This window comes from Denticeps clupeoides, unplaced genomic scaffold (genome assembly GCF_900700375.1).
Source record: "Denticeps clupeoides unplaced genomic scaffold, fDenClu1.1, whole genome shotgun sequence".
NCBI classification, from domain to species: domain Eukaryota; kingdom Metazoa; phylum Chordata; class Actinopteri; order Clupeiformes; family Denticipitidae; genus Denticeps; species Denticeps clupeoides.
In genome coordinates this window covers 28117-49793 of record NW_021629930.1, presented here as the reverse complement: position 1 = coordinate 49793, position 21677 = coordinate 28117, and the positions used below count along the sequence as shown (strand labels likewise).

The 21677-nt window shown below is 38.5% G+C and overlaps 31 pseudogenes; all 31 read left to right on the top strand.

Moving 5' to 3' along the window:
* Nucleotides 1-19: 19 nt before the first annotated feature.
* Nucleotides 20-138, top strand: LOC114777522 (uncharacterized; annotated as a pseudogene).
* Nucleotides 139-576: 438 nt separating this feature from the next.
* Nucleotides 577-695, top strand: LOC114777503 (uncharacterized; annotated as a pseudogene).
* Nucleotides 696-1220: 525 nt separating this feature from the next.
* LOC114777521 (uncharacterized) lies at nt 1221-1339 on the top strand (annotated as a pseudogene).
* A 441-nt stretch (nt 1340-1780) lies between these two features.
* On the top strand, nt 1781-1899 carry LOC114777507 (uncharacterized; annotated as a pseudogene).
* A 798-nt stretch (nt 1900-2697) lies between these two features.
* On the top strand, nt 2698-2816 carry LOC114777526 (uncharacterized; annotated as a pseudogene).
* A 440-nt stretch (nt 2817-3256) lies between these two features.
* Nucleotides 3257-3375, top strand: LOC114777506 (uncharacterized; annotated as a pseudogene).
* Nucleotides 3376-4175: 800 nt separating this feature from the next.
* Nucleotides 4176-4294, top strand: LOC114777486 (uncharacterized; annotated as a pseudogene).
* Nucleotides 4295-5095: 801 nt separating this feature from the next.
* Nucleotides 5096-5214, top strand: LOC114777505 (uncharacterized; annotated as a pseudogene).
* Nucleotides 5215-5735: 521 nt separating this feature from the next.
* On the top strand, nt 5736-5854 carry LOC114777520 (uncharacterized; annotated as a pseudogene).
* A 160-nt stretch (nt 5855-6014) lies between these two features.
* LOC114777535 (uncharacterized) lies at nt 6015-6133 on the top strand (annotated as a pseudogene).
* Nucleotides 6134-6573: 440 nt separating this feature from the next.
* Nucleotides 6574-6692, top strand: LOC114777504 (uncharacterized; annotated as a pseudogene).
* Nucleotides 6693-7211: 519 nt separating this feature from the next.
* Nucleotides 7212-7330, top strand: LOC114777519 (uncharacterized; annotated as a pseudogene).
* A 160-nt stretch (nt 7331-7490) lies between these two features.
* Nucleotides 7491-7609, top strand: LOC114777534 (uncharacterized; annotated as a pseudogene).
* Nucleotides 7610-8296: 687 nt separating this feature from the next.
* On the top strand, nt 8297-8415 carry LOC114777518 (uncharacterized; annotated as a pseudogene).
* A 440-nt stretch (nt 8416-8855) lies between these two features.
* LOC114777502 (uncharacterized) lies at nt 8856-8974 on the top strand (annotated as a pseudogene).
* Nucleotides 8975-9492: 518 nt separating this feature from the next.
* On the top strand, nt 9493-9611 carry LOC114777517 (uncharacterized; annotated as a pseudogene).
* A 160-nt stretch (nt 9612-9771) lies between these two features.
* LOC114777533 (uncharacterized) lies at nt 9772-9890 on the top strand (annotated as a pseudogene).
* Nucleotides 9891-10608: 718 nt separating this feature from the next.
* LOC114777501 (uncharacterized) lies at nt 10609-10727 on the top strand (annotated as a pseudogene).
* Nucleotides 10728-11724: 997 nt separating this feature from the next.
* On the top strand, nt 11725-11843 carry LOC114777500 (uncharacterized; annotated as a pseudogene).
* Nucleotides 11844-12358: 515 nt separating this feature from the next.
* Nucleotides 12359-12477, top strand: LOC114777516 (uncharacterized; annotated as a pseudogene).
* A 162-nt stretch (nt 12478-12639) lies between these two features.
* On the top strand, nt 12640-12758 carry LOC114777532 (uncharacterized; annotated as a pseudogene).
* Nucleotides 12759-13762: 1004 nt separating this feature from the next.
* On the top strand, nt 13763-13881 carry LOC114777491 (uncharacterized; annotated as a pseudogene).
* Nucleotides 13882-14394: 513 nt separating this feature from the next.
* LOC114777515 (uncharacterized) lies at nt 14395-14513 on the top strand (annotated as a pseudogene).
* Nucleotides 14514-14674: 161 nt separating this feature from the next.
* Nucleotides 14675-14793, top strand: LOC114777530 (uncharacterized; annotated as a pseudogene).
* A 719-nt stretch (nt 14794-15512) lies between these two features.
* On the top strand, nt 15513-15631 carry LOC114777524 (uncharacterized; annotated as a pseudogene).
* Nucleotides 15632-15791: 160 nt separating this feature from the next.
* Nucleotides 15792-15910, top strand: LOC114777499 (uncharacterized; annotated as a pseudogene).
* A 718-nt stretch (nt 15911-16628) lies between these two features.
* On the top strand, nt 16629-16747 carry LOC114777497 (uncharacterized; annotated as a pseudogene).
* Nucleotides 16748-17745: 998 nt separating this feature from the next.
* On the top strand, nt 17746-17864 carry LOC114777490 (uncharacterized; annotated as a pseudogene).
* Nucleotides 17865-18377: 513 nt separating this feature from the next.
* LOC114777537 (uncharacterized) lies at nt 18378-18497 on the top strand (annotated as a pseudogene).
* Nucleotides 18498-19218: 721 nt separating this feature from the next.
* LOC114777496 (uncharacterized) lies at nt 19219-19337 on the top strand (annotated as a pseudogene).
* A 998-nt stretch (nt 19338-20335) lies between these two features.
* Nucleotides 20336-20454, top strand: LOC114777489 (uncharacterized; annotated as a pseudogene).
* The last annotated feature ends 1223 nt before the right edge of the window (nt 20455-21677 follow it).

Below are 21677 nucleotides of genomic sequence, written 5' to 3'. Positions count from 1 at the left end.
AAGATCTTCAGCAGAGTTTGTGTACGGACAAACCAGCTGAAGAATGCCCAATCTTGTCTGATCTCAGAAGCTAAGAAGGCTTGGGCCTGGTTAGTACTTGGATGGGAGACTACCTGGGAATACCAGGTGCTGTAAGCTTTAACTATTGAAAACTTTAAATGAAAGTATTTACATGGCTTTGTTAGCTTTTTTTTGCCTTTTCTCCATCATAATTTGATAGTAAAGCGGGAGTTTTCACACTTTATAATGTTTTCTAAGCACTTTTGGTTTAAAGTTCAAGATTTTCAAGCAGAGTTTGTGTACGGACAAACCAGCTAATGAATGCCCAATCTTGTCTGATCTCAGAAGCTAAGAAGGCTTGGGCCTGGTTAGTACTTGGATGGGAGACTACCTGGGAATACCAAGTGCTGTATGCTTTAACTATTGAAAAACTTTTAAAATGAAAGTATTTACATGGCTTTGTTAGCTTTTTTTGCCTTTTCTCCATCATAATTTGACAGTACAGCGGGAGTTTTCGCACTTTATAATGTTTTCAAAGCCCTTTTGTTTAAAGTCCAAGATTTTTAAGCAGAGTTTGCTTACAGACATGCCAGCTGAAGATTGCCCAATCTTGTCTGATCTCAGAAGCTAAGAAGGCTTGGGCCTGGTTAGTACTTGGATGGGAGACTACATGGGAATGCCAGGTGCTGTAAGCTTTAACTATTGTTAAACTTTTAAAATGAAAGTATTTACATCACTTTGTTACCTTTTTTAAAGTAAGTTAAGGGGTATTTTCTTTCTTTAGTATGTTTTCCCGCCTTTTTTCTTTTTTTTTTTTTTTTTTTTTTTTTAAACTTCTCTTCAGGTTTCTTTGTCTGTGTGTGCTCTACAACGATCATTCACAGGCTTGGAGCTGAATCGATTAGGTGGGATTTTCCAGCCCTCGGCCTTCAGGTGCTACGCACCCTGATGTCAATTTAATATCTGATATGTCATATTAAGCGGATTTTTAGAACAGGGAGTCGGCAATAGGGCCTGCTCCATCCGCTCCATTCATCGACCCAGTATTGCATTGCCTCTAGAAGGTGTGCACTTTATTTGTTGTATTGCAAATAAAAGCTTACCAGCTCCAACTTTTTGCCTTTTCTCCATCATAATTTGACAGTAAAGCGGGAGTTTTCACTCTTTGATATGTGTTCAAGCCCCTTTGGTTTAAAGTTCAAGATTTTCAAGCAGAGTTTGTGTACGGACAAACCAGCTGAAGAATGCCCAATCTTGTCTGATCTCAGAAGCTAAGAAGGCTTGGGCCTGGTTAGTACTTGGATGGGAGACTACCTGGGAATACCAGGTGCTGTAAGCTTTAACTATTGAAAAACTTTTAAAATGAAAGTATTTACATGGCTTTGTTAGCTTTTTTTGCCTTTTCTCCATCATAATTTGATAGTAAAGCGGGAGTTTTCACACTTTATAATGTTTTCTAAGCACTTTTGGTTTAAAGTTCAAGATTTTCAAGCAGAGTTTGTGTACGGACAAACCAGCTAATGAATGCCCAATCTTGTCTGATCTCAGAAGCTAAGAAGGCTTGGGCCTGGTTAGTACTTGGATGGGAGACTACCTGGGAACACCAAGTGCTGTATGCTTTAACTATTGAAAAACTTTTAAAATGAAAGTATTTACATGGCTTTGTTAGCTTTTTTTGCCTTTTCTCCATCATAATTTGACAGTACAGCGGGAGTTTTCGCACTTTATAATGTTTTCAAAGCCCTTTTGTTTAAAGTCCAAGATTTTTTAAGCAGAGTTTGCTTACAGACATGCCAGCTGAAGATTGCCCAATCTTGTCTGATCTCAGAAGCTAAGAAGGCTTGGGCCTGGTTAGTACTTGGATGGGAGACTACGTGGGAATGCCAGGTGCTGTAAGCTTTAACTATTGTTAAACTTTTAAAATGAAAGTATTTACATCACTTTGTTACCTTTTTTAAGTAAGTTAAGGGGTATTTTCTTTCTTTGATACGTTTTCCCGCCTTTTTTCTTTTTTTTTTTTTTTTTTTTTAAACTTCTCTTCAGGTTTCTTTGTCTGTGTGTGCTCTACAACGATCATTCACAGGCTTGGAGCTGAATCGATTAGGTGGGATTTTCCAGCCCTCGGCCTTCAGGTGCTACGCACCCTGATGTCAATTTAATATCTGATATGTCATATTAAGCGGATTTTTAGAACAGGGAGTCGGCAATAGGGCCTGCTCCATCCGCTCCATTCATCGACCCAGTATTGCATTGCCTCTAGAAGGTGTGCACTTTATTTGTTGTATTGCAAATAAAAGCTTACCACTCCAACTTTTTGCCTTTTCTCCATCATAATTTGACAGTAAAGCGGGAGTTTTCACTCTTTGATATGTGTTCAAGCCCCTTTGGTTTAAAGTTCAAGATTTTCAAGCAGAGTTTGTGTACGGACAAACCAGCTGAAGAATGCCCAATCTTGTCTGATCTCAGAAGCTAAGAAGGCTTTGGCCTGGTTAGTACTTGGATGGGAGACTACCTGGGAATACCAGGTGCTGTAAACTTTAACTATTGAAAAACTTTTAAAATGAAAGTATTTACATGGCTTTGTTAGCTTTTTTTGCCTTTTCTCCATCATAATTTGATAGTAAAGCGGGAGTTTTCGTACTTTATAATGTTCTCAAAGCCCTTTTGTTTAAAGTCCAAGATTTTCAAGCAGAGTTTGCTTACAGACATGCCAGCTTAAGATTGCCCAAACTTGTCTGATCTCAGAAGCTAAGAAGGCTTGGGCCTGGTGAGTACTTGGATGGGAGACTACGTGGGAATGCCAGGTGCTGTAAGCTTTAACTATTGTTAAACTTTTAAAATGAAAGTATTTACATGGCTTTGTTAGCTTTTTTTGCCTTTTCTCCATCATAATTTGACAGTAAAGCGGGAGTTTTCGCACTTTATAATGTTTTCTAAGCACTTTTGGTTTAAAGTTCAAGATTTTCAAGCAGAGTTTGTGTACGGACAAACCAGCTAATGAATGCCCAATCTTGTCTGATCTCAGAAGCTAAGAAGGCTTGGGCCTGGTTAGTACTTGGATGGGAGACTACCTGGGAATACCAAGTGCTGTATGCTTTAACTATTGAAAAACTTTTAAAATGAAAGTATTTACATGGCTTTGTTAGCTTTTTTTGCCTTTTCTCCATCATAATTTGACAGTAAAGCGGGAGTTTTCGCACTTTATAATGTTTTCAAAGCCCTTTTGTTTAAAGTCCAAGATTTTCAAGCAGAGTTTGCTTACAGACATGCCAGCTGAAGATTGCCCAATCTTGTCTGATCTCAGAAGCTAAGAAGGCTTGGGCCTGGTTAGTACTTGGATGGGAGACTACGTGGGAATGCCAGGTGCTGTAAGCTTTAACTATTGTTAAACTTTTAAAATGAAAGTATTTACATCACTTTGTTACCTTTTTTTAAGTAAGTTAAGGGGTATTTTCTTTCTTTGATACGTTTTCCCGCCTTTTTTCTTTTTTTTTTTTTTTTTTTTTTAAACTTCTCTTCAGGTTTCTTTGTCTGTGTGTGCTCTACAACGATCATTCACAGGCTTGGAGCTGAATCGATTAGGTGGGATTTTCCAGCCCTCGGCCTTCAGGTGCTACGCACCCTGATGTCAATTTAATATCTGATATGTCATATTAAGCGGATTTTTAGAACAGGGAGTCGGCAATAGGGCCTGCTCCATCCGCTCCATTCATCGACCCAGTATTGCATTGCCTCTAGAAGGTGTGCACTTTATTTGTTGTATTGCAAATAAAAGCTTACCACTCCAACTTTTTGCCTTTTCTCCATCATAATTTGACAGTAAAGCGGGAGTTTTCACTCTTTGATATGTGTTCAAGCCCCTTTGGTTTAAAGTTCAAGATTTTCAAGCAGAGTTTGTGTACGGACAAACCAGCTGAAGAATGCCCAATCTTGTCTGATCTCAGAAGCTAAGAAGGCTTTGGCCTGGTTAGTACTTGGATGGGAGACTACCTGGGAATACCAGGTGCTGTAAGCTTTAACTATTGAAAAACTTTTAAAATGAAAGTATTTACATGGCTTTGTTAGCTTTTTTTGCCTTTTCTCCATCATAATTTGATAGTAAAGCGGGAGTTTTCGTACTTTATAATGTTCTCAAAGCCCTTTTGTTTAAAGTCCAAGATTTTCAAGCAGAGTTTGCTTACAGACATGCCAGCTTAAGATTGCCCAATCTTGTCTGATCTCAGAAGCTAAGAAGGCTTGGGCCTGGTGAGTACTTGGATGGGAGACTACGTGGGAATGCCAGGTGCTGTAAGCTTTAACTATTGTAAAACTTTTAAAATGAAAGTATTTACATCACTTTGTTACCTTTTTTTAAGTAAGTTAAGGGGTATTTTCTTTCTTTGATACGTTTTCCCGCCTTTTTTCTTTTTTTTTTTTTTTTTTTTTTTAAACTTCTCTTCAGGTTTCTTTGTCTGTGTGTGCTCTACAACGATCATTCACAGGCTTGGAGCTGAATCGATTAGGTGGGATTTTCCAGCCCTCGGCCTTCAGGTGCTACGCACCCTGATGTCAATTTAATATCTGATATGTCATATTAAGCGGATTTTTAGAACAGGGAGTCGGCAATAGGGCCTGCTCCATCCGCTCCATTCATCGACCCAGTATTGCATTGCCTCTAGAAGGTGTGCACTTTATTTGTTGTATTGCAAATAAAAGCTTACCACTCCAACTTTTTGCCTTTTCTCCATCATAATTTGACAGTAAAGCGGGAGTTTTCACTCTTTGATATGTGTTCAAGCCCCTTTGGTTTAAAGTTTAAGATTTTCAAGCAGAGTTTGTGTACGGACAAACCAGCTAATGAATGCCCAATCTTGTCTGATCTCAGAAGCTAAGAAGGCTTGGGCCTGGTTAGTACTTGGATGGGAGACTACCTGGGAATACCAAGTGCTGTATGCTTTAACTATTGAAAAACTTTTAAAATGAAAGTATTTACATGGCTTTGTTAGCTTTTTTTGCCTTTTCTCCATCATAATTTGACAGTAAAGCGGGAGTTTTCGCACTTTATAATGTTTTCAAAGCCCTTTTGTTTAAAGTCCAAGATTTTCAAGCAGAGTTTGCTTACAGACATGCCAGCTGAAGATTGCCCAATCTTGTCTGATCTCAGAAGCTAAGAAGGCTTGGGCCTGGTTAGTACTTGGATGGGAGACTACGTGGGAATGCCAGGTGCTGTAAGCTTTAACTATTGTTAAACTTTTAAAATGAAAGTATTTACATCACTTTGTTACCTTTTTTTAAGTAAGTTAAGGGGTATTTTCTTTCTTTGATACGTTTTCCCGCCTTTTTTCTTTTTTTTTTTTTTTTTTTTTTAAACTTCTCTTCAGGTTTCTTTGTCTGTGTGTGCTCTACAACGATCATTCACAGGCTTGGAGCTGAATCGATTAGGTGGGATTTTCCAGCCCTCGGCCTTCAGGTGCTACGCACCCTGATGTCAATTTAATATCTGATATGTCATATTAAGCGGATTTTTAGAACAGGGAGTCGGCAATAGGGCCTGCTCCATCCGCTCCATTCATCGACCCAGTATTGCATTGCCTCTAGAAGGTGTGCACTTTATTTGTTGTATTGCAAATAAAAGCTTACCACTCCAACTTTTTGCCTTTTCTCCATCATAATTTGACAGTAAAGCGGGAGTTTTCACTCTTTGATATGTGTTCAAGCCCCTTTGGTTTAAAGTTCAAGATTTTCAAGCAGAGTTTGTGTACGGACAAACCAGCTGAAGAATGCCCAATCTTGTCTGATCTCAGAAGCTAAGAAGGCTTGGGCCTGGTTAGTACTTGGATGGGAGACTACCTGGGAATACCAGGTGCTGTAAGCTTTAACTATTGAAAAACTTTTAAAATGAAAGTATTTACATGGCTTTGTTAGCTTTTTTTGCCTTTTCTCCATCATAATTTGATAGTAAAGCGGGAGTTTTCGCACTTTATAATGTTCTCAAAGCCCTTTTGTTTAAAGTCCAAGATTTTCAAGCAGAGTTTGCTTACAGACATGCCAGCTGAAGATTGCCCAAACTTGTCTGATCTCAGAAGCTAAGAAGGCTTGGGCCTGGTTAGTACTTGGATGGGAGACTACGTGGGAATGCCAGGTGCTGTAAGCTTTAACTATTGTTAAACTTTTAAAATGAAAGTATTTACATGGCTTTGTTAGCTTTTTTTGCCTTTTCTCCATCATAATTTGACAGTAAAGCGGGAGTTTTCGCACTTTATAATGTTTTCTAAGCACTTTTGGTTTAAAGTTCAAGATTTTCAAGCAGAGTTTGTGTACGGACAAACCAGCTAATGAATGCCCAATCTTGTCTGATCTCAGAAGCTAAGAAGGCTTGGGCCTGGTTAGTACTTGGATGGGAGACTACCTGGGAATACCAAGTGCTGTATGCTTTAACTATTGAAAAACTTTTAAAATGAAAGTATTTACATGGCTTTGTTAGCTTTTTTTGCCTTTTCTCCATCATAATTTGACAGTAAAGCGGGAGTTTTCGCACTTTATAATGTTTTCAAAGCCCTTTTGTTTAAAGTCCAAGATTTTCAAGCAGAGTTTGCTTACAGACATGCCAGCTGAAGATTGCCCAATCTTGTCTGATCTCAGAAGCTAAGAAGGCTTGGGCCTGGTTAGTACTTGGATGGGAGACTACGTGGGAATGCCAGGTGCTGTAAGCTTTAACTATTGTTAAACTTTTAAAATGAAAGTATTTACATCACTTTGTTACCTTTTTTTAAGTAAGTTAAGGGGTATTTTCTTTCTTTGATACGTTTTCCCGCCTTTTTTCTTTTTTTTTTTTTTTTTTTTTAAACTTCTCTTCAGGTTTCTTTGTCTGTGTGTGCTCTACAACGATCATTCACAGGCTTGGAGCTGAATCGATTAGGTGGGATTTTCCAGCCCTCGGCCTTCAGGTGCTACGCACCCTGATGTCAATTTAATATCTGATATGTCATATTAAGCGGATTTTTAGAACAGGGAGTCGGCAATAGGGCCTGCTCCATCCGCTCCATTCATCGACCCAGTATTGCATTGCCTCTAGAAGGTGTGCACTTTATTTGTTGTATTGCAAATAAAAGCTTACCACTCCAACTTTTTGCCTTTTCTCCATCATAATTTGACAGTAAAGCGGGAGTTTTCACTCTTTGATATGTGTTCAAGCCCCTTTGGTTTAAAGTTAAGATTTTCAAGCAGAGTTTGTGTACGGACAAACCAGCTGAAGAATGCCCAATCTTGTCTGATCTCAGAAGCTAAGAAGGCTTGGGCCTGGTTAGTACTTGGATGGGAGACTACCTGGGAATACCAGGTGCTGTAAGCTTTAACTATTGAAAAACTTTTAAAATGAAAGTATTTACATGGCTTTGTTAGCTTTTTTTGCCTTTTCTCCATCATAATTTGATAGTAAAGCGGGAGTTTTCGCACTTTATAATGTTCTCAAAGCCCTTTTGTTTAAAGTCCAAGATTTTCAAGCAGAGTTTGCTTACAGACATGCCAGCTGAAGATTGCCCAAACTTGTCTGATCTCAGAAGCTAAGAAGGCTTGGGCCTGGTTAGTACTTGGATGGGAGACTACGTGGGAATGCCAGGTGCTGTAAGCTTTAACTATTGTTAAACTTTTAAAATGAAAGTATTTACATGGCTTTGTTAGCTTTTTTTGCCTTTTCTCCATCATAATTTGACAGTAAAGCGGGAGTTTTCACACTTTATAATGTTTTCTAAGCACTTTTGGTTTAAAGTTCAAGATTTTCAAGCAGAGTTTGTGTACGGACAAACCAGCTAATGAATGCCCAATCTTGTCTGATCTCAGAAGCTAAGAAGGCTTGGGCCTGGTTAGTACTTGGATGGGAGACTACCTGGGAACACCAAGTGCTGTATGCTTTAACTATTGAAAAACTTTTAAAATGAAAGTATTTACATGGCTTTGTTAGCTTTTTTTGCCTTTTCTCCATCATAATTTGACAGTAAAGCGGGAGTTTTCGCACTTTATAATGTTCTCAAAGCCCTTTTGTTTAAAGTCCAAGATTTAATATCTGATATGTCATATTAAGCGGATTTTTAGAACAGGGAGTCGGCAATAGGGCCTGCTCCATCCGCTCCATTCATCGACCCAGTATTGCATTGCCTCTAGAAGGTGTGCACTTTATTTGTTGTATTGCAAATAAAGCTTACCACTCCAACTTTTTGCCTTTTCTCCATCATAATTTGACAGTAAAGCGGGAGTTTTCACTCTTTGATATGTGTTTAAGCCCCTTTGGTTTAAAGTTTAAGATTTTCAAGCAGAGTTTGTGTACGGACAAACCAGCTGAAGAATGCCCAATCTTGTCTGATCTCAGAAGCTAAGAAGGCTTGGGCCTGGTTAGTACTTGGATGGGAGACTACCTGGGAATACCAGGTGCTGTAAGCTTTAACTATTGAAAAACTTTTAAAATGAAAGTATTTACATGGCTTTGTTAGCTTTTTTTGCCTTTTCTCCATCATAATTTGACAGTAAAGCGGGAGTTTTCACACTTTATAATGTTTTCTAAGCACTTTTGGTTTAAAGTTCAAGATTTTCAAGCAGAGTTTGTGTACGGACAAACCAGCTAATGAATGCCCAATCTTGTCTGATCTCAGAAGCTAAGAAGGCTTGGGCCTGGTTAGTACTTGGATGGGAGACTACCTGGGAATACCAAGTGCTGTATGCTTTAACTATTGAAAAACTTTTAAAATGAAAGTATTTACATGGCTTTGTTAGCTTTTTTTGCCTTTTCTCCATCATAATTTGACAGTAAAGCGGGAGTTTTCGCACTTTATAATGTTTTCAAAGCCCTTTTGTTTAAAGTCCAAGATTTTCAAGCAGAGTTTGCTTACAGACATGCCAGCTGAAGATTGCCCAATCTTGTCTGATCTCAGAAGCTAAGAAGGCTTGGGCCTGGTTAGTACTTGGATGGGAGACTACGTGGGAATGCCAGGTGCTGTAAGCTTTAACTATTGTTAAACTTTTAAAATGAAAGTATTTACATCACTTTGTTACCTTTTTTTAAGTAAGTTAAGGGGTATTTTCTTTCTTTGATACGTTTTCCCGCCTTTTTTCTTTTTTTTTTTTTTTTTTTAAACTTCTCTTCAGGTTTCTTTGTCTGTGTGTGCTCTACAACGATCATTCACAGGCTTGGAGCTGAATCGATTAGGTGGGATTTTCCAGCCCTCGGCCTTCAGGTGCTACGCACCCTGATGTCAATTTAATATCTGATATGTCATATTAAGCGGATTTTTAGAACAGGGAGTCGGCAATAGGGCCTGCTCCATCCGCTCCATTCATCGACCCAGTATTGCATTGCCTCTAGAAGGTGTGCACTTTATTTGTTGTATTGCAAATAAAAGCTTACCACTCCAACTTTTTGCCTTTTCTCCATCATAATTTGACAGTAAAGCGGGAGTTTTCACTCTTTGATATGTGTTCAAGCCCCTTTGGTTTAAAGTTTAAGATTTTCAAGCAGAGTTTGTGTACGGACAAACCAGCTGAAGAATGCCCAATCTTGTCTGATCTCAGAAGCTAAGAAGGCTTGGGCCTGGTTAGTACTTGGATGGGAGACTACCTGGGAATACCAGGTGCTGTAAGCTTTAACTATTGAAAAACTTTTAAAATGAAAGTATTTACATGGCTTTGTTAGCTTTTTTTGCCTTTTCTCCATCATAATTTGATAGTAAAGCGGGAGTTTTCGCACTTTATAATGTTCTCAAAGCCCTTTTGTTTAAAGTCCAAGATTTTCAAGCAGAGTTTGCTTACAGACATGCCAGCTGAAGATTGCCCAAACTTGTCTGATCTCAGAAGCTAAGAAGGCTTGGGCCTGGTTAGTACTTGGATGGGAGACTACGTGGGAATGCCAGGTGCTGTAAGCTTTAACTATTGTTAAACTTTTAAAATGAAAGTATTTACATGGCTTTGTTAGCTTTTTTTGCCTTTTCTCCATCATAATTTGACAGTAAAGCGGGAGTTTTCACTCTTTGATATGTGTTCAAGCCTCTTTGGTTTAAAGTTCAAGATTTTCAAGAAGACTTTGTGTACGGACAAACCAGCTGAAGAATGCCCAATCTTGTCTTATCTCAGAAGCTAAGAAGGCTTGGGCCTGGTTAGTACTTGGATGGGAGACTACCTGGGAATACCAGGTGCTGTAAGCTTTAACTATTGAAAAACTTTTAAAATGAAAGTATTTACATGGCTTTGTTAGCTTTTTTTGCCTTTTCTCCATCATAATTTGACAGTAAAGCGGGAGTTTTCACTCTTTGATATGTGTTCAAGCCTCTTTGGTTTAAAGTTCAAGATTTTCAAGAAGACTTTGTGTACGGACAAACCAGCTGAAGAATGCCCAATCTTGTCTTATCTCAGAAGCTAAGAAGGCTTGGGCCTGGTTAGTACTTGGATGGGAGACTACCTGGGAATACCAGGTGCTGTAAGCTTTAACTATTGAAAAACTTTTAAAATGAAAGTATTTACATGGCTTTGTTAGCTTTTTTTGCCTTTTCTCCATCATAATTTGACAGTAAAGCGGGAGTTTTCGCACTTTATAATGTTTTCAAAGCCCTTTTGTTTAAAGTCCAAGATTTTCAAGCAGAGTTTGCTTACAGACATGCCAGCTGAAGATTGCCCAATCTTGTCTGATCTCAGAAGCTAAGAAGGCTTGGGCCTGGTTAGTACTTGGATGGGAGACTACGTGGGAATGCCAGGTGCTGTAAGCTTTAACTATTGTTAAACTTTTAAAATGAAAGTATTTACATGGCTTTGTTAGCTTTTTTTGCCTTTTCTCCATCATAATTTGACAGTAAAGCGGGAGTTTTCACTCTTTGATATGTGTTCAAGCCTCTTTGGTTTAAAGTTCAAGATTTTCAAGAAGACTTTGTGTACGGACAAACCAGCTGAAGAATGCCCAATCTTGTCTTATCTCAGAAGCTAAGAAGGCTTGGGCCTGGTTAGTACTTGGATGGGAGACTACCTGGGAATACCAGGTGCTGTAAGCTTTAACTATTGAAAAACTTTTAAAATGAAAGTATTTACATGGCTTTGTTAGCTTTTTTTGCCTTTTCTCCATCATAATTTGACAGTAAAGCGGGAGTTTTCACTCTTTGATATGTGTTCAAGCCTCTTTGGTTTAAAGTTCAAGATTTTCAAGAAGACTTTGTGTACGGACAAACCAGCTGAAGATTGCCCAATCTTGTCTTATCTCAGAAGCTAAGAAGGCTTGGGCCTGGTTAGTACTTGGATGGGAGACTACCTGGGAATACCAGGTGCTGTAAGCTTTAACTATTGAAAACCTTTTAAAATGAAAGTATTTACATGGCTTTGTTAGCTTTTTTTGCCTTTTCTCCATCATAATTTGACAGTAAAGCGGGAGTTTTCGCACTTTATAATGTTTTCTAAGCACTTTTGGTTTAAAGTTCAAGATTTTCAAGCAGAGTTTGTGTACGGACAAACCAGCTAATGAATGCCCAATCTTGTCTGATCTCAGAAGCTAAGAAGGCTTGGGCCTGGTTAGTACTTGGATGGGAGACTACCTGGAATACCAAGTGCTGTATGCTTTAACTATTGAAAAACTTTTAAAATGAAAGTATTTACATGGCTTTGTTAGCTTTTTTTGCCTTTTCTCCATCATAATTTGACAGTAAAGCGGGAGTTTTCGCACTTTATAATGTTTTCAAAGCCCTTTTGTTTAAAGTCCAAGATTTTCAAGCAGAGTTTGCTTACAGACATGCCAGCTGAAGATTGCCCAATCTTGTCTGATCTCAGAAGCTAAGAAGGCTTGGGCCTGGTTAGTACTTGGATGGGAGACTACGTGGGAATGCCAGGTGCTGTAAGCTTTAACTATTGTTAAACTTTTAAAATGAAAGTATTTACATCACTTTGTTACCTTTTTTTAAGTAAGTTAAGGGGTATTTTCTTTCTTTGATACGTTTTCCCGCCTTTTTTCTTTTTTTTTTTTTTTTAAACTTCTCTTCAGGTTTCTTTGTCTGTGTGTGCTCTACAACGATCATTCACAGGCTTGGAGCTGAATCGATTAGGTGGGATTTTCCAGCCCTCGGCCTTCAGGTGCTACGCACCCTGATGTCAATTTAATATCTGATATGTCATATTAAGCGGATTTTTAGAACAGGGAGTCGGCAATAGGGCCTGCTCCATCCGCTCCATTCATCGACCCAGTATTGCATTGCCTCTAGAAGGTGTGCACTTTATTTGTTGTATTGCAAATAAAAGCTTACCACTCCAACTTTTTGCCTTTTCTCCATCATAATTTGACAGTAAAGCGGGAGTTTTCACTCTTTGATATGTGTTCAAGCCCCTTTGGTTTAAAGTTTAAGATTTTCAAGCAGAGTTTGTGTACGGACAAACCAGCTGAAGAATGCCCAATCTTGTCTGATCTCAGAAGCTAAGAAGGCTTGGGCCTGGTTAGTACTTGGATGGGAGACTACCTGGGAATACCAGGTGCTGTAAGCTTTAACTATTGAAAAACTTTTAAAATAAAAAAGTATTTACATGGCTTTGTTAGCTTTTTTTGCCTTTTCTCCATCATAATTTGATAGTAAAGCGGGAGTTTTCGCACTTTATAATGTTCTCAAAGCCCTTTTGTTTAAAGTCCAAGATTTTCAAGCAGAGTTTGCTTACAGACATGCCAGCTGAAGATTGCCCAAACTTGTCTGATCTCAGAAGCTAAGAAGGCTTGGGCCTGGTTAGTACTTGGATGGGAGACTACGTGGGAATGCCAGGTGCTGTAAGCTTTAACTATTGTTAAACTTTTAAAATGAAAGTATTTACATGGCTTTGTTAGCTTTTTTTGCCTTTTCTCCATCATAATTTGACAGTAAAGCGGGAGTTTTCACTCTTTGATATGTGTTCAAGCCTCTTTGGTTTAAAGTTCAAGATTTTCAAGAAGACTTTGTGTACGGACAAACCAGCTGAAGAATGCCCAATCTTGTCTTATCTCAGAAGCTAAGAAGGCTTGGGCCTGGTTAGTACTTGGATGGGAGACTACCTGGGAATACCAGGTGCTGTAAGCTTTAACTATTGAAAAACTTTTAAAATGAAAGTATTTACATGGCTTTGTTAGCTTTTTTTGCCTTTTCTCCATCATAATTTGACAGTAAAGCGGGAGTTTTCACTCTTTGATATGTGTTCAAGCCTCTTTGGTTTAAAGTTCAAGATTTTCAAGAAGACTTTGTGTACGGACAAACCAGCTGAAGAATGCCCAATGCCCAATCTTGTCTTATCTCAGAAGCTAAGAAGGCTTGGGCCTGGTTAGTACTTGGATGGGAGACTACCTGGGAATACCAGGTGCTGTAAGCTTTAACTATTGAAAAACTTTTAAAATGAAAGTATTTACATGGCTTTGTTAGCTTTTTTTGCCTTTTCTCCATCATAATTTGACAGTAAAGCGGGAGTTTTCGCACTTTATAATGTTTTCTAAGCACTTTTGGTTTAAAGTTCAAGATTTTCAAGCAGAGTTTGTGTACGGACAAACCAGCTAATGAATGCCCAATCTTGTCTGATCTCAGAAGCTAAGAAGGCTTGGGCCTGGTTAGTACTTGGATGGGAGACTACCTGGAATACCAAGTGCTGTATGCTTTAACTATTGAAAAACTTTTAAAATGAAAGTATTTACATGGCTTTGTTAGCTTTTTTTGCCTTTTCTCCATCATAATTTGACAGTAAAGCGGGAGTTTTCGCACTTTATAATGTTTTCAAAGCCCTTTTGTTTAAAGTCCAAGATTTTCAAGCAGAGTTTGCTTACAGACATGCCAGCTGAAGATTGCCCAATCTTGTCTGATCTCAGAAGCTAAGAAGGCTTGGGCCTGGTTAGTACTTGGATGGGAGACTACGTGGGAATGGCAGGTGCTGTAAGCTTTAACTATTGTTAAACTTTTAAAATGAAAGTATTTACATCACTTTGTTACCTTTTTTTAAGTAAGTTAAGGGGTATTTTCTTTCTTTGATACGTTTTCCCGCCTTTTTTCTTTTTTTTTTTTTTAAACTTCTCTTCAGGTTTCTTTGTCTGTGTGTGCTCTACAACGATCATTCACAGGCTTGGAGCTGAATCGATTAGGTGGGATTTTCCAGCCCTCGGCCTTCAGGTGCTACGCACCCTGATGTCAATTTAATATCTGATATGTCATATTAAGCGGATTTTTAGAACAGGGAGTCGGCAATAGGGCCTGCTCCATCCGCTCCATTCATCGACCCAGTATTGCATTGCCTCTAGAAGGTGTGCACTTTATTTGTTGTATTGCAAATAAAAGCTTACCACTCCAACTTTTTGCCTTTTCTCCATCATAATTTGACAGTAAAGCGGGAGTTTTCACTCTTTGATATGTGTTCAAGCCCCTTTGGTTTAAAGTTTAAGATTTTCAAGCAGAGTTTGTGTACGGACAAACCAGCTGAAGAATGCCCAATCTTGTCTGATCTCAGAAGCTAAGAAGGCTTGGGCCTGGTTAGTACTTGGATGGGAGACTACCTGGGAATACCAGGTGCTGTAAGCTTTAACTATTGAAAAACTTTTAAAATAAAAAGTATTTACATGGCTTTGTTAGCTTTTTTTGCCTTTTCTCCATCATAATTTGATAGTAAAGCGGGAGTTTTCGCACTTTATAATGTTCTCAAAGCCCTTTTGTTTAAAGTCCAAGATTTTCAAGCAGAGTTTGCTTACAGACATGCCAGCTGAAGATTGCCCAAACTTGTCTGATCTCAGAAGCTAAGAAGGCTTGGGCCTGGTTAGTACTTGGATGGGAGACTACATGGGAATGCCAGGTGCTGTAAGCTTTAACTATTGTTAAACTTTTAAAATGAAAGTATTTACATGGCTTTGTTAGCTTTTTTTGCCTTTTCTCCATCATAATTTGACAGTAAAGCGGGAGTTTTCACTCTTTGATATGTGTTCAAGCCTCTTTGGTTTAAAGTTCAAGATTTTCAAGAAGACTTTGTGTACGGACAAACCAGCTGAAGAATGCCCAATCTTGTCTTATCTCAGAAGCTAAGAAGGCTTGGGCCTGGTTAGTACTTGGATGGGAGACTACCTGGGAATACCAGGTGCTGTAAGCTTTAACTATTGAAAAACTTTTAAAATGAAAGTATTTACATGGCTTTGTTAGCTTTTTTTGCCTTTTCTCCATCATAATTTGACAGTAAAGCGGGAGTTTTCACTCTTTGATATGTGTTCAAGCCTCTTTGGTTTAAAGTTCAAGATTTTCAAGAAGACTTTGTGTACGGACAAACCAGCTGAAGATTGCCCAATCTTGTCTTATCTCAGAAGCTAAGAAGGCTTGGGCCTGGTTAGTACTTGGATGGGAGACTACCTGGGAATACCAGGTGCTGTAAGCTTTAACTATTGAAAACCTTTTAAAATGAAAGTATTTACATGGCTTTGTTAGCTTTTTTTGCCTTTTCTCCATCATAATTTGACAGTAAAGCGGGAGTTTTCGCACTTTATAATGTTTTCTAAGCACTTTTGGTTTAAAGTTCAAGATTTTCAAGCAGAGTTTGTGTACGGACAAACCAGCTAATGAATGCCCAATCTTGTCTGATCTCAGAAGCTAAGAAGGCTTGGGCCTGGTTAGTACTTGGATGGGAGACTACCTGGGAATACCAGGTGCTGTAAGCTTTAACTATTGAAAAACTTTTAAAATGAAAGTATTTACATGGCTTTGTTAGCTTTTTTTGCCTTTTCTCCATCATAATTTGACAGTAAAGCGGGAGTTTTCGCACTTTATAATGTTTTCAAAGCCCTTTTGTTTAAAGTCCAAGATTTTCAAGCAGAGTTTGCTTACAGACATGCCAGCTGAAGATTGCCCAATCTTGTCTGATCTCAGAAGCTAAGAAGGCTTGGGCCTGGTTAGTACTTGGATGGGAGACTACGTGGGAATGCCAGGTGCTGTAAGCTTTAACTATTGTTAAACTTTTAAAATGAAAGTATTTACATGGCTTTGTTAGCTTTTTTTGCCTTTTCTCCATCATAATTTGACAGTAAAGCGGGAGTTTTCACTCTTTGATATGTGTTCAAGCCTCTTTGGTTTAAAGTTCAAGATTTTCAAGAAGACTTTGTGTACGGACAAACCAGCTGAAGAATGCCCAATCTTGTCTTATCTCAGAAGCTAAGAAGGCTTGGGCCTGGTTAGTACTTGGATGGGAGACTACCTGGGAATACCAGGTGCTGTAAGCTTTAACTATTGAAAAACTTTTAAAATGAAAGTATTTACATGGCTTTGTTAGCTTTTTTTGCCTTTTCTCCATCATAATTTGACAGTAAAGCGGGAGTTTTCACTCTTTGATATGTGTTCAAGCCTCTTTGGTTTAAAGTTCAAGATTTTCAAGAAGACTTTGTGTACGGACAAACCAGCTGAAGAATGCCCAATCTTGTCTTATCTCAGAAGCTAAGAAGGCTTGGGCCTGGTTAGTACTTGGATGGGAGACTACCTGGGAATACCAGGTGCTGTAAGCTTTAACTATTGAAAAACTTTTAAAATGAAAGTATTTACATGGCTTTGTTAGCTTTTTTTGCCTTTTCTCCATCATAATTTGACAGTAAAGCGGGAGTTTTCGCACTTTATAATGTTTTCAAAGCCCTTTTGTTTAAAGTCCAAGATTTTCAAGCAGAGTTTGCTTACAGACATGCCAGCTGAAGATTGCCCAATCTTGTCTGATCTCAGAAGCTAAGAAGGCTTGGGCCTGGTTAGTACTTGGATGGGAGACTACGTGGGAATGCCAGGTGCTGTAAGCTTTAACTATTGTTAAACTTTTAAAATGAAAGTATTTACATGGCTTTGTTAGCTTTTTTTGCCTTTTCTCCATCATAATTTGACAGTAAAGCGGGAGTTTTCACTCTTTGATATGTGTTCAAGCCTCTTTGGTTTAAAGTTCAAGATTTTCAAGAAGAGTTTGTGTACGGACAAACCAGCTGAAGAATGCCCAATCTTGTCTTATCTCAGAAGCTAAGAAGGCTTGGGCCTGGTTAGTACTTGGATGGGAGACTACCTGGGAATACCAGGTGCTGTAAGCTTTAACTATTGAAAAACTTTTAAAATGAAAGTATTTACATGGCTTTGTTAGCTTTTTTTGCCTTTTCTCCATCATAATTTGACAGTAAAGCGGGAGTTTTCACTCTTTGATATGTGTTCAAGCCTCTTTGGTTTAAAGTTCAAGATTTTCAAGAAGACTTTGTGTACGGACAAACCAGCTGAAGAATGCCCAATCTTGTCTTATCTCAGAAGCTAAGAAGGCTTGGGCCTGGTTAGTACTTGGATGGGAGACTACCTGGGAATACCAGGTGCTGTAAGCTTTAACTATTGAAAACCTTTTAAAATGAAAGTATTTACATGGCTTTGTTAGCTTTTTTTGCCTTTTCTCCATCATAATTTGACAGTAAAGCGGGAGTTTTCGCACTTTATAATGTTTTCTAAGCACTTTTGGTTTAAAGTTCAAGATTTTCAAGCAGAGTTTGTGTACGGACAAACCAGCTAATGAATGCCCAATCTTGTCTGATCTCAGAAGCTAAGAAGGCTTGGGCCTGGTTAGTACTTGGATGGGAGACTACCTGGGAATACCAAGTGCTGTATGCTTTAACTATTGAAAAACTTTTAAAATGAAAGTATTTACATGGCTTTGTTAGCTTTTTTTGCCTTTTCTCCATCATAATTTGACAGTAAAGCGGGAGTTTTCGCACTTTATAATGTTTTCAAAGCCCTTTTGTTTAAAGTCCAAGATTTTCAAGCAGAGTTTGCTTACAGACATGCCAGCTGAAGATTGCCCAATCTTGTCTGATCTCAGAAGCTAAGAAGGCTTGGGCCTGGTTAGTACTTGGATGGGAGACTACGTGGGAATGGCAGGTGCTGTAAGCTTTAACTATTGTTAAACTTTTAAAATGAAAGTATTTACATCACTTTGTTTACCTTTTTTTAAGTAAGTTAAGGGGTATTTTCTTTCTTTGATACGTTTTCCCGCCTTTTTTCTTTTTTTTTTTTTTAAACTTCTCTTCAGGTTTCTTTGTCTGTGTGTGCTCTACAACGATCATTCACAGGCTTGGAGCTGAATCGATTAGGTGGGATTTTCCAGCCCTCGGCCTTCAGGTGCTACGCACCCTGATGTCAATTTAATATCTGATATGTCATATTAAGCGGATTTTTAGAACAGGGAGTCGGCAATAGGGCCTGCTCCATCCGCTCCATTCATCGACCCAGTATTGCATTGCCTCTAGAAGGTGTGCACTTTATTTGTTGTATTGCAAATAAAAGCTTACCACTCCAACTTTTTGCCTTTTCTCCATCATAATTTGACAGTAAAGCGGGAGTTTTCACTCTTTGATATGTGTTCAAGCCCTTTGGTTTAAAGTTCAAGATTTTCAAGCAGAGTTTGTGTACGGCACAAACCAGCTGAAGAATGCCCAATCTTGTCTGATCTCAGAAGCTAAGAAGGCTTGGGCCTGGTTAGTACTTGGATGGGAGACTACCTGGGAATACCAGGTGCTGTAAGCTTTAACTATTGAAAAACTTTTAAAATGAAAGTATTTACATGGCTTTGTTAGCTTTTTTTGCCTTTTCTCCATCATAATTTGACAGTAAAGCGGGAGTTTTCACACTTTATAATGTTTCTAAGCACTTTTGGTTTAAAGTTCAAGATTTTCAAGCAGAGTTTGTGTACGGACAAACCAGCTAATGGATGCCCAATCTTGTCTGATCTCAGAAGCTAAGAAGGCTTGGGCCTGGTTAGTACTTGGATGGGCAGACTACCTGGGAACTACCAAGGTGCTGTATGCTTTAACTATTGAAAAACTTTTAAAATGAAAGTATTTACATGGCTTTGTTAGCTTTTTTTGCCTTTTCTCCATCATAATTTGACAGTAAAGCGGGAGTTTTCACTCTTTGATATGTGTTCAAGCCTCTTTGGTTTAAAGTTCAAGATTTTCAAGAAGACTTTGTGTACGGACAAACCAGCTGAAGAATGCCCAATCTTGTCTTATCTCAGAAGCTAAGAAGGCTTGGGCCTGGTTAGTACTTGGATGGGAGACTACCTGGGAATACCAGGTGCTGTAAGCTTTAACTATTGAAAAACTTTTAAAATGAAAGTATTTACATGGCTTTGTTAGCTTTTTTTGCCTTTTCTCCATCATAATTTGACAGTAAAGCGGGAGTTTTCGCACTTTATAATGTTTTCAAAGCCCTTTTGTTTAAAGTCCAAGATTTTCAAGCAGAGTTTGCTTACAGACATGCCAGCTGAAGATTGCCCAATCTTGTCTGATCTCAGAAGCTAAGAAGGCTTGGGCCTGGTTAGTACTTGGATGGGAGACTACGTGGGAATGCCAGGTGCTGTAAGCTTTAACTATTGTTAAACTTTTAAAATGAAAGTATTTACATGGCTTTGTTAGCTTTTTTTGCCTTTTCTCCATCATAATTTGACAGTAAAGTGGGAGTTTTCACTCTTTGATATGTGTTCAAGCCTCTTTGGTTTAAAGTTCAAGATTTTCAAGAAGACTTTGTGTACGGACAAACCAGCTGAAGAATGCCCAATCTTGTCTTATCTCAGAAGCTAAGAAGGCTTGGGCCTGGTTAGTACTTGGATGGGAGACTACCTGGGAATACCAGGTGCTGTAAGCTTTAACTATTGAAAAACTTTTAAAATGAAAGTATTTACATGGCTTTGTTAGCTTTTTTTGCCTTTTCTCCATCATAATTTGACAGTAAAGCGGGAGTTTTCACTCTTTGATATGTGTTCAAGCCTCTTTGGTTTAAAGTTCAAGATTTTCAAGAAGACTTTGTGTACGGACAAACCAGCTGAAGAATGCCCAATCTTGTCTTGTCTCAGAAGCTAAGAAGGCTTGGGCCTGGTTAGTACTTGGATGGGAGACTACCTGGGAATACCAGGTGCTGTAAGCTTTAACTATTGAAAAACTTTTAAAATGAAAGTATTTACATGGCTTTGTTAGCTTTTTTTGCCTTTTCTCCATCATAATTTGACAGTAAAGCGGGAGTTTTCGCACTTTATAATGTTTTCTAAGCACTTTTGGTTTAAAGTTCAAGATTTTCAAGCAGAGTTTGTGTACGGACAAACCAGCTAATGAATGCCCAATCTTGTCTGATCTCAGAAGCTAAGAAGGCTTGGGCCTGGTTAGTACTTGGATGGGAGACTACCTGGGAATACCAAGTGCTGTATGCTTTAACTATTGAAAAACTTTTAAAATGAAAGTATTTACATGGCTTTGTTAGCTTTTTTTGCCTTTTCTCCATCATAATTTGACAGTAAAGCGGGAGTTTTCGCACTTTATAATGTTTTCAAAGCCCTTTTGTTTAAAGTCCAAGATTTTCAAGCAGAGTTTGCTTACAGACATGCCAGCTGAAGATTGCCCAATCTTGTCTGATCTCAGAAGCTAAGAAGGCTTGGGCCTGGTTAGTACTTGGATGGGAGACTACGTGGGAATGGCAGGTGCTGTAAGCTTTAACTATTGTTAAACTTTTAAAATGAAAGTATTTACATCACTTTGTTACCTTTTTTTAAGTAAGTTAAGGGGTATTTTCTTTCTTTGATACGTTTTCCCGCTTTTTTTCTTTTTTTTTTTTTAAACTTCTCTTCAGGTTTCTTTGTCTGTGTGTGCTCTACAACGATCATTCACAGGCTTGGAGCTGAATCGATTAGGTGGGATTTTCCAGCCCTCGGCCTTCAGGTGCTACGCACCCTGATGTCAATTTAATATCTGATATGTCATATTAAGCGGATTTTTAGAACAGGGAGTCGGCAATAGGGCCTGCTCCATCCGCTCCATTCATCGACCCAGTATTGCATTGCCTCTAGAAGGTGTAAAACCCGCCTATCAGCCCAATAACGGAACCTGATACGACGGTGAAGGGTTTAACGTGTATGACGTTTTATGACGCAAAATAAAATAACGAATCTACAAAACTAATTTATTTATCAACCGGATAAATAGTCTTAGATCTGTATAATCTGACTCCAATATAACTACCAAGACTATTCACTTTAGATGGGTAGTTGGAATGAAGAGGACAATAGGGACTGAATAATTTATAAAGTCAGGGAGAACTAAAGACTCTGCAAATTTGCATTGACTTAACGAATCTTGATCAGCAAAACAGTGGCCAGTTAATAGATCAAGTATAATTAATAAAATAACTTTCTACCATGCGGATTTGCACCGACTGACAGGCTGATCACACCAGGGGTAGGAGAAAAGGAACTCTCTACGGTTCACATAAAATACCTACTTACGTGCTATAGGATCAAGAAGTTCTTTAAACATACATAAATCTGGCGTGTTGCCATACGATCAGAAAGTTCCCCCTATGACCAACAACTTTAGTTGACAGAATATTCTATAACAAGACTGGAGATTAAGGATATCAATAGTTACATTTATTATGACACATAATCTTCACAGTTCTACAGATATAGTAAATGCAGTTCCTTAATTGTCCAAAACAAAATAGAATGATAGAATGAAAATCAATCCAACATACCCAACAGATGTTACACACAGCGCTGGATTAAAGAACAGGTAGCAGAGCTCTTAAAACCATCGCATGTGTGGGAGAACCTGAATGCAGTAACTCCTAGAACGGCATGTCACCTTCCCTTTTGTATCCTCGATCTGGGTCACTTTGGGGGGGTCACTATACGACCCCCTCAAGTGTTGGAGATCTTTG